General features: G+C 39.8%; 1 pseudogene; it reads right to left on the reverse strand.

The window, feature by feature from the left end:
* Positions 1-6,947: 6,947 nt before the first annotated feature.
* Positions 6,948-7,663, reverse strand: LOC150064477 (checkpoint protein HUS1 pseudogene; annotated as a pseudogene).
* Between the last annotated feature and the right edge of the window lie 647 nt (positions 7,664-8,310).

The raw sequence follows: 8,310 nt of genomic DNA on the forward strand, positions 1-8,310 counted from the left end.
CTAGCAGGAATACATTCTATAAATATCTTTTCTTTTCTCTCCCATTTTGAGAATAAGCCCTTGGAATCATGTGTATCCTGGAACAATAAAAAGGAGAAAGAATAAATACAGAAACCTCTCCATGTAATAACAGACAAGATAGCTAAGACCTAATATTTTGCCAGCTAGCCAGTTCAGCAGATCACTGTTTCTCTAAATTGATTTTGATAAAATAGATTTTGATTTTAGGAGGTGTGGGAGGAGGGAAAGGGCCAGTTAGAGATAGTACTGGTGTTTGAACTCAAGGACCACCCCCTAGGCAAGTACTCTACGATGTGAGACACACACACCTGCCCTACTTCAATGTTACGAGTGTTAACACGGTGTTTCATTTGTATAGCGAAAGCTTACTTTGAGTTTGTAATAATACTGCGAAGTAATTTACAATTTACCATTATAGGTACATATAACTCTAAGAGTAATGGTGAATTACATTACATGGCTCATTACACTAAGTTCATACTTAGTCTTACAGCCAGAACCTTGACATCAATGTGTTTACCCAAACCTATCACTGGTTTTTGTATTTAATGAGCACAATATAATCAAAGGAATAAGTGAATTAATTAATTAAAATGAATTAAACAGCCTCTACTGAAATTAGTTCTTCATTTTTGGGGGATGTAGCTCCAATACACACAATTATTCTAGTGGAATGAAAATGACATTTTACCAGACACTATGGAGAGAGCTGAGCATAGTTGATCATCTCTGCGACCTCAGCATTTAGAAAGTAGAGGCAGGAGAATTGCAAGTTCAAGGCCAGCCTAAGCCACATAGTGAGACCCCTGTCTCAAAATTGTGAGGAGAAAAATGAGTGAATCACTAGAATGATTGACTGTTCAGTAGAAGGGGCTGAGAATGTTCTCATCCATCCAACTGTGAAGAATATTTTGGCACCCAATACAATAAAAGACAGTATAGTTTTATGTGGTTAGAGTGTTTTAGCCCTAATATAACCCTTGATAATGTGCTTGGCACAGTTAGGTATTATAGTGGTGGCTTTCCACCACTCTGACAAAATGCAGTGAAAAATCAACTTTAGAAAAGAGAAGGATTGGCCAGGAGTATGGCCTAGTGTTATAGTGCTTGCTTAACATGCACCAAGCAGTGGCACCATTTGGTACCACTTGCACAGAAAAGGCTACACGTGGTATCGTGGCTCAAGTGGTAGAACACTAGCCTTGAGAAAGTTCAAGGACAGTTCCCAGGCACTGAACATAAGCCTGAGGTCTGGCAAAAAGAAAAGAAAGAGAGAGAGAGAGAGAGAGAGAGAGAGAGAGAGAGAGAGAGAGAGAGAGAGAGAGAGAGAGAGAGAGAGAGAGAGAGAAAGAAGAAGAAGAAGAAGAAGAAGAAGAAGAAGAAGAAGAAGAAGAAGAAGAAGAAGAAGAAGGAGGGAAGGAACGAAGGAAGGGAAAAAAGGAAGGAAGAGAAGGATTATTTTGATTCATGGTTCCAGATATTTCAGTCTATAGTAGCTTGAAACCTTAGCTTTTGGACCTGTGGTGAAACACTTACAGCATAGAAGAATTGTATGGCAAAACCAAAAAACAAACAAAAACTTCTCACGATATTCCAGCAAGAAGCAGAACAGTCCCAATATCCTATTTGAAAGCAAGTCCTCAGTAACCTAACCTCCTTCCAATAGGCTCCACCTCTCAAAAGTACCACTAACTGGCAAGCCAGCCTTCAACACATAGCCTTTAAGGGACACTAGGCTGTGACAATCCTCAATAAGGATTAGTTTAATTTGAATTACTTTTCATGAGTAGTGGCTTTCTAGAAGCTTTCTACAGAAAAGAATAAAAAGCAATTTCTGAGCTCAGGGAAAATAAGAATGCTGTGATTGATTAGTCATGTCTGCTGTGGTCACAAGAACAGAAAATAGAGCTTTTCTCTTGAATCTAGACTCTATTGACTTAATACAACTCACAAACCTAGCTAAAACTCACAGAAAACTAACAAATGCAAAGATTCAACCATTTTAACAGAATATACAAATGCTATTTAGTATCAGTAGGTATGCTGTAGAATACGGTAACAATACAGTAGATACTAGCTACATGGAAAGTTAAATTTTAATTAATTCAAATGAAATGAAATTTTAAGTGTAGTTGCTTACATTTCAGGTGTTCAGTAGTCAGATACCCCTATATGGTACACTACAGGTAATATTCTCATGACAAAGAAATTTGTATTAGAGCTCTTCTCTATTTCCTTACATGTTAATTAAATTAATTCCTTTTAAAAGAACATAATTGCCATGTAGCCTACTTTACCAGTTTTTCTTAGGATGAATTTCTTTGGTTAATGTTCATATTTTTCTCAAATTTCAGAAGTAATATGTCAAATTATCCCTGTGCTGGCCAGTAATAATTAAATCAAATCCAATGAATGATATGTGATGGATGGTTTCATTTATTAAGGAATAAAGCACAAAAGGACAAAAAAAGTACTAAACTTCTAATCTGTGTGTAACTAAGAAATAGCCATCTTAGCTTTTTTTGAAACTGAGTAGGTGTTTGGGACCAGAGAGCTAGTCACTGCTACATAACTAATGTATTATTTAGCCAGAGGTGTAGTTAAGTGGTAGAACATGGGCTTAGCATGTGTGAGGTCTCCTGCTGAAGCCCCTGAACTAAAACAAAATAAAGACAATATTGCTTTAGATAAACCACATAAAGAATTTCACTGTATAGTGAATACAGATAGATGAATATATATATATATATATGAATATAGCTGTAGAAGAATTTTTCCAAAGATAGAGCATTCTTTTCTTTAGCGCAAGGTAAACTAACTGGAACTATTAGCCACTCTCTCACTATTTAATGTAAAAACAGATAAATGAATCTTAAGGACAGTGCCCAAACCCTGAGTTCAAGCCCCAGGACTGGCAAAAACAAACAAATAAAAATGCTATTTAAGTTTTCTAGAATTTTAGGCAAATTACAAGAGCCATAGCAACTCTGAACTTACTTGCTCTGTATGTTGGTGTAACAAAGTGCCTGAGACCATTGTAATTGATAAGCTTATTTAGCTCATAGTGCTGGAGGCAGGTGATCTAGGGCCTTATGTTGGGTCATAATGTGGTAGACAGCATCCCAGAGCAAGAGCACAAATGAGATCAGAGAGCTGGGTATCAGATTCCTCCAATGACTGCCTGGTGTCTTCTCAGTCCAACTTTGCTCCAACCCCTGCTGAGTAACCTACTTCACCTGCCTCTGTCACTCCAGCCCTTGTCCACTTGGGCCTCTCTGACACTCTGACATCCAGTGGGATGCCTGCAGGAATCCCCATTCATCTGCTAAGGGTATGAGATCAGAGGCAAGAGACCTGTGCAGTAACAGAGGATCCCCTGCTCAAGTGGGCCTCATTTTTAGTTGAAGACTATGCCACTATGATTTGAATTCAAGCAGCATCCTCCAACATCCCCCTCCTGGTGTCTGGTATTAAAAATGTGTATCACTATACCTAACCCAGAATTGTTCATGTATTTTGCAAAAGGACCTAGAGTACCATTTTATACTAAATTTTTTACATTATATAGCTGGTCCCACAAGCAAAAACTGGCCCAGGGTATGGTGGGCAGCTACCCCTTCATTTTGCTCACAAATGGACAGTTGTGAGACAGTTGGAGTCACAGACGATGCCTATCACATGAGCCCCAGTCTTGAGTGGTCACCAGTGACCACTTAGGTCAGACATCTGTGTTGGCTTATCCTCTCACTGTTTTACTTCTCCAACCTCATTCCTTTCTTGTGGGATCACTTCCCCAAATGCATGCAAGCCCCAGGAAAAGGCTTTGTTTTTCTAGAAGGAACTCCAGCCAAAGTAGTATTTTTTGAGTGCCTCTGTATGCCATAGTTCTAGGCTCCAGAAATTAAAAAGTAACAATACAAGCCTTACTGTAGTAATAGAATTTGCCTATCAGATAGTAATGATACTAAATAAATGGACAAGAAACAAAATCATTGTAGATTGTAATCAAAGTCATGAAGAATACAAATGGTATTCTGATAGCAGGAAGAGTAGAGGATATGGATAATAAATACAAGATCCAAACTATATGGAGACAAAAAAATACAGTGAGGGCTAGAGAAAGAGTCCAACAGTCTTGAAAAGAAAGCAGAGAGAACCAAGAGAAGAGCTAGAGAATACAGAATGCTACTGGAGGGCCAGGAGTTTGGCCTAGTGGTAGAGAGCTTGCCTAGCATGCACGAAGACCTAGGTTCTATTCCTCGGCACCACATACATAGAAAAAAAAAGCCAGAAGTGGTGCTGAGGCTGAAGTAGTAGAGTGCTAGCCTTGAGAAAGTCCAAGGACGGTGCTCAGCCCAGGACTGGCCAAAAAAAAAAAAAAAAAAGAATGCTACTGAAGATAGAAAGGGACCAATTAATTAAGGCTGTCTTAGGGACTTGAGTCACTGAAATGTTTGTAACCAGAGAGTGTATTCTAGTTTAGGTTATAAAAATACTGCCTTGCAAAGACAATGGATTGAGGAAGAGCCATTTAGAAAGTTATTGCAAGAGTCACAGTGAGAATTACTGGAAGCTCGGAAGAAGGTAGGAGCAGAGAGAATAGAGAGGGGGACTTGCAATACCTTTCTAAATGGCTCTGATTACAAACATTTCAGTGACTCAAATCCTTATTCTCCTGCATGTTCTACATTTTACAAAAAAAATAAACCTATGAAATATTTTAACAATAAAAACATTAATGAGCATTGGGTTATAGGTAAAGAGAATTATTAGGAAAGTGATTTGTACTTCTCTAAGGAGACAAATTGGATACTGATTAGAGAAAGTCCCTGTATTATCAGCTGTAACTATGACAAATGCCTAAGAAGACTCAACTATAAAATGAAAGGGCTATTTTGTTACACGGTTTTAGAGGTTTGGGACACCCACTGCTTTCAAACCTTAGTGATATAGCACATTAAAGTGGGAGCATGTGGTAAAGCAAAACTAATAACTAAATAACAGGAGGGAAGCCCAGGTATGAGGGCATTCACCTGTACTTTCAGCATTTGGAGAGGCTGAGGTAGGTGGAGCATGAGTTGCAGGCCACCCACACTGCAGAGCACGACCCTGTTTCAAAATACAAAAGCAAAACAACAGAGAGAAGGGACCAAACTTTCTCCCTGCTATTTGGGATCAAGACCTGAGGACTGTCTGCTAGGCTTCATGTTGTAAAGTTTCTCTCACCTCCCAACAACACAGAGCTGTCAGCCAAATCTTTAAAACATGGCCATTTACAAAACCCCTGAATTTGACCTGCTCAAGCCTATAAACAGTGGCAGTGAGCTTTGATCCTTTCTGTCCAAAGCAAAGCTATGAAAGAAAGGGTCACAATCTAGTTCTCTTGCAAACACAAGAGATAGGTCTGTAATTACCCCATATCAGTGGAGCTGGGAGGGCAGGAGAAGACAAAGAATATCTGCTCTTGTCCTCAAAATTCTTTGATTTGATAAGCACAGCTGAAGTCTGATAAATAGGCTCAGGCTCTCTGTTTTATTTACAGTGTGTCTCAGAGGTATTGAGGACAGGCCAGGAAACATGAAATGAGGTCCTAGAGGTTTGGTCAGTTTTTTGTTTTTGTCTTTTTTTGTTGTTCTGTTTTACCATGCTGGGAATTAAACCAAAGCCTTCCACATGCTAGTCACGTGTACAAGAGTGATAAGTGCTCCACCACACCCTGAATCTCTAACTCTCAAGATAGGATTTGATCTCTCCACATCTCAGTATTGACTTTTCTCATACAAGAATAAGAGAGGTGCTAGTTAGTTAATTCAAATGCACTCAAGGATAATTGATAACTGGGAATCTTCTAGATAAATAAAAATTATTTCAATTAAAGTAAAAATTATAGCTTTTTAAATTATTTATGTATGTAATTTCTCCCTGTCTGAAAGGACTGTCATTCCTCAGTACCACATACATAGAAAAAGCCAGAAGTGGGCCGGGAGTTTGGCCTAGTGGTTAAAGTGCTTGCCTAGCATGCATGAAGACCCGGGTTCGATTCCTCAGTACCACATACATAAAAAAGAAAAAGCCAGAAGTGCTGCTGTGGCTCAAGTGGTAGAGCTTTAGCCTTGAGAAAGCCCAGGAACAGTGCAAGAAGTTGTCTATTATCAAATGAAGGACAGACACAGAGAACAACAGATATGGCTGCTAACCCTAATTCATGAGAGAGCAACCTCCTGAAGTCCTCTGCCCCCTTCCTGTCCCCTAGGCTCTCAGGAATGTGACAGGATCTGAGCTCTAAGACTGAGCTACAGTTTAGCCAGCTTTCCCTACTTCAAAAGCTACTTCCTTTATGTGACCTGAATAACTGTTTAATGTAAACAAGCAATATATTGGAACTTCATACAGGTTTATTTGCCCTGTAAGTCACATGTTTGTCTGTTTGGAGTGAATAGCAATCTTCAAAACTCAAAGCCTCACCCTTCTATACCCCAGTTATTATGCACTTTGTCTTTAGTTAATAAGTATTCAGAGAAACACAAATACACCAGTAGTTACATAACCTTCATGCAGGAGGCTTCCAACATAGAATAAACCATAAACTGGACCCTAACAAAGTGATACCAATTCACACTGCAAAACCAGCACATACGAAAATAAGGTAAATAAAGTCCTAGCTAGTTTTACTTCTCAATGCCAAGAAAGGAGAACACCACAAAATAAAACCCAGACCTGTGTAACTATAAATAGTTTATCCAACTATTTCATTCATTTCATTTGTAGTTAAAACATTACAGGGAGCATGGTGCAGAGCTCTTTGGGACGTGTGAGGTCAGACTAGGATGAGAAACACATAAGGCACTCCTTTCCTTCCTACACACACATGACTGCTCTCCCAAATCGCATAGGATGCTGAGAAGGCCAGACAGGCATGATATGCTTCAGTGATTCCTGCAGTGGAGAACTTGCATGATAGCCACGAGTGCCACAGCCCTCTCTTCTGATTCTCTGTCGTCAGAGTCCTTCTCAAAAGCTAGTGGAGGATTTCAAAGATTGTTAAAATAAGTGGTGATACTGATTTGCTTTCTATGGTCAGGTTCAGTTCTCCATTTTGGTTTGCTTCAACAACAGGGTGATTGCTGATAGACTTCCATTTTCTTCACAAATGTCTTCCTAATCCTCAAGACTGGTAAATAAATGCTAACATTTGAGTCTGGAACTGTTGGTTCTTGTATTTTGTTCCACAAGTTTGTAGGCATAACCTCTATAGGAAAGTACTCTGTCATTATGATTTTCCTGCCAGACACAAATACCAGCTTCACACAGACTCCCAAGAGTGTTTATTAGACGGTGTGATTTTCATAGCTTTGGCATTGTGGGCACTTTTCCAGACTCCAAATATGTTTTCCAAACCTAGCTATAAATATATCTCACTCTCTACAGAGACACCTGTCATTTCAAATGTGCTGAAAAAGGTCTACCTGAGCTCACACCACGTGTTTACCATTCCACTTTCTGGCTTCCCAAAGAGAATGAAGCTCAGTTTATCCAGGCAGCTGTGGAGGTTGAAGCCTTTGGCAAGATCAACTAACATGTTAATGATGCCCTTGAAGAAATCCAGAGACACTTCATCCACAGTCTCCACCAAGAAGCTCATGGCTGCACTCTCCCAAGCCCAACTGTGCTGTGGCTTGGGTTTCTAGCCTTTGATGCGCTTTCTACCTGTGGCAGAACCAGCCCACACTCCCTGAATTAGTCACTTTTGGACTGCTAGAACAGAATACAACAGACTGGCTGGTAGCAATAGCAGAAAGGTACTTCTCCCAGTCCTGGAACCTGAAGTCAAAGAGTAGGGTGCCAGCATGTTCCACTGTAGTTAGGGCTCTCTTCCTGGCTAGCAAAAGGCTCTCTTCTTACTATATCCACCCATGATCTGACCTTGTCATGCACCCTGAAAAGGGAGTGGAAAGGAGAGGAAAGGCAAATAAGTTCCAGGATCCTTTTTATAAGGACATTTAAACACAAAGGTTCATGGACTCAGCCTTATAACTTCACAGAAACTTATCTGCTTAACTAGAGGCCCCATTTCAAAATCTCTACAATATAGTGACACTGGAAATAAAGACTTCAGCATATGGAGAGGAGACTAACACTACCCCTCTAAAATGAATTCCTAATGTCCAAGATTCTGGATTTCTTTTGTTCAAAGAGCCTAGGGCAGCTTCGATAGCTTCTGTTTGGGATTTCCTTGACAGGTAGTACATTGCCACCACTGGTCTGTGAGGCCTAGGTCCAGGGGTGGAC

Source organism: Megascapheus bottae, chromosome 4 (genome assembly GCF_031878675.1).
Source record: "Megascapheus bottae isolate mThoBot1 chromosome 4, mThoBot2.hap1, whole genome shotgun sequence".
NCBI classification, from domain to species: Eukaryota; Metazoa; Chordata; class Mammalia; order Rodentia; family Geomyidae; genus Megascapheus; species Megascapheus bottae.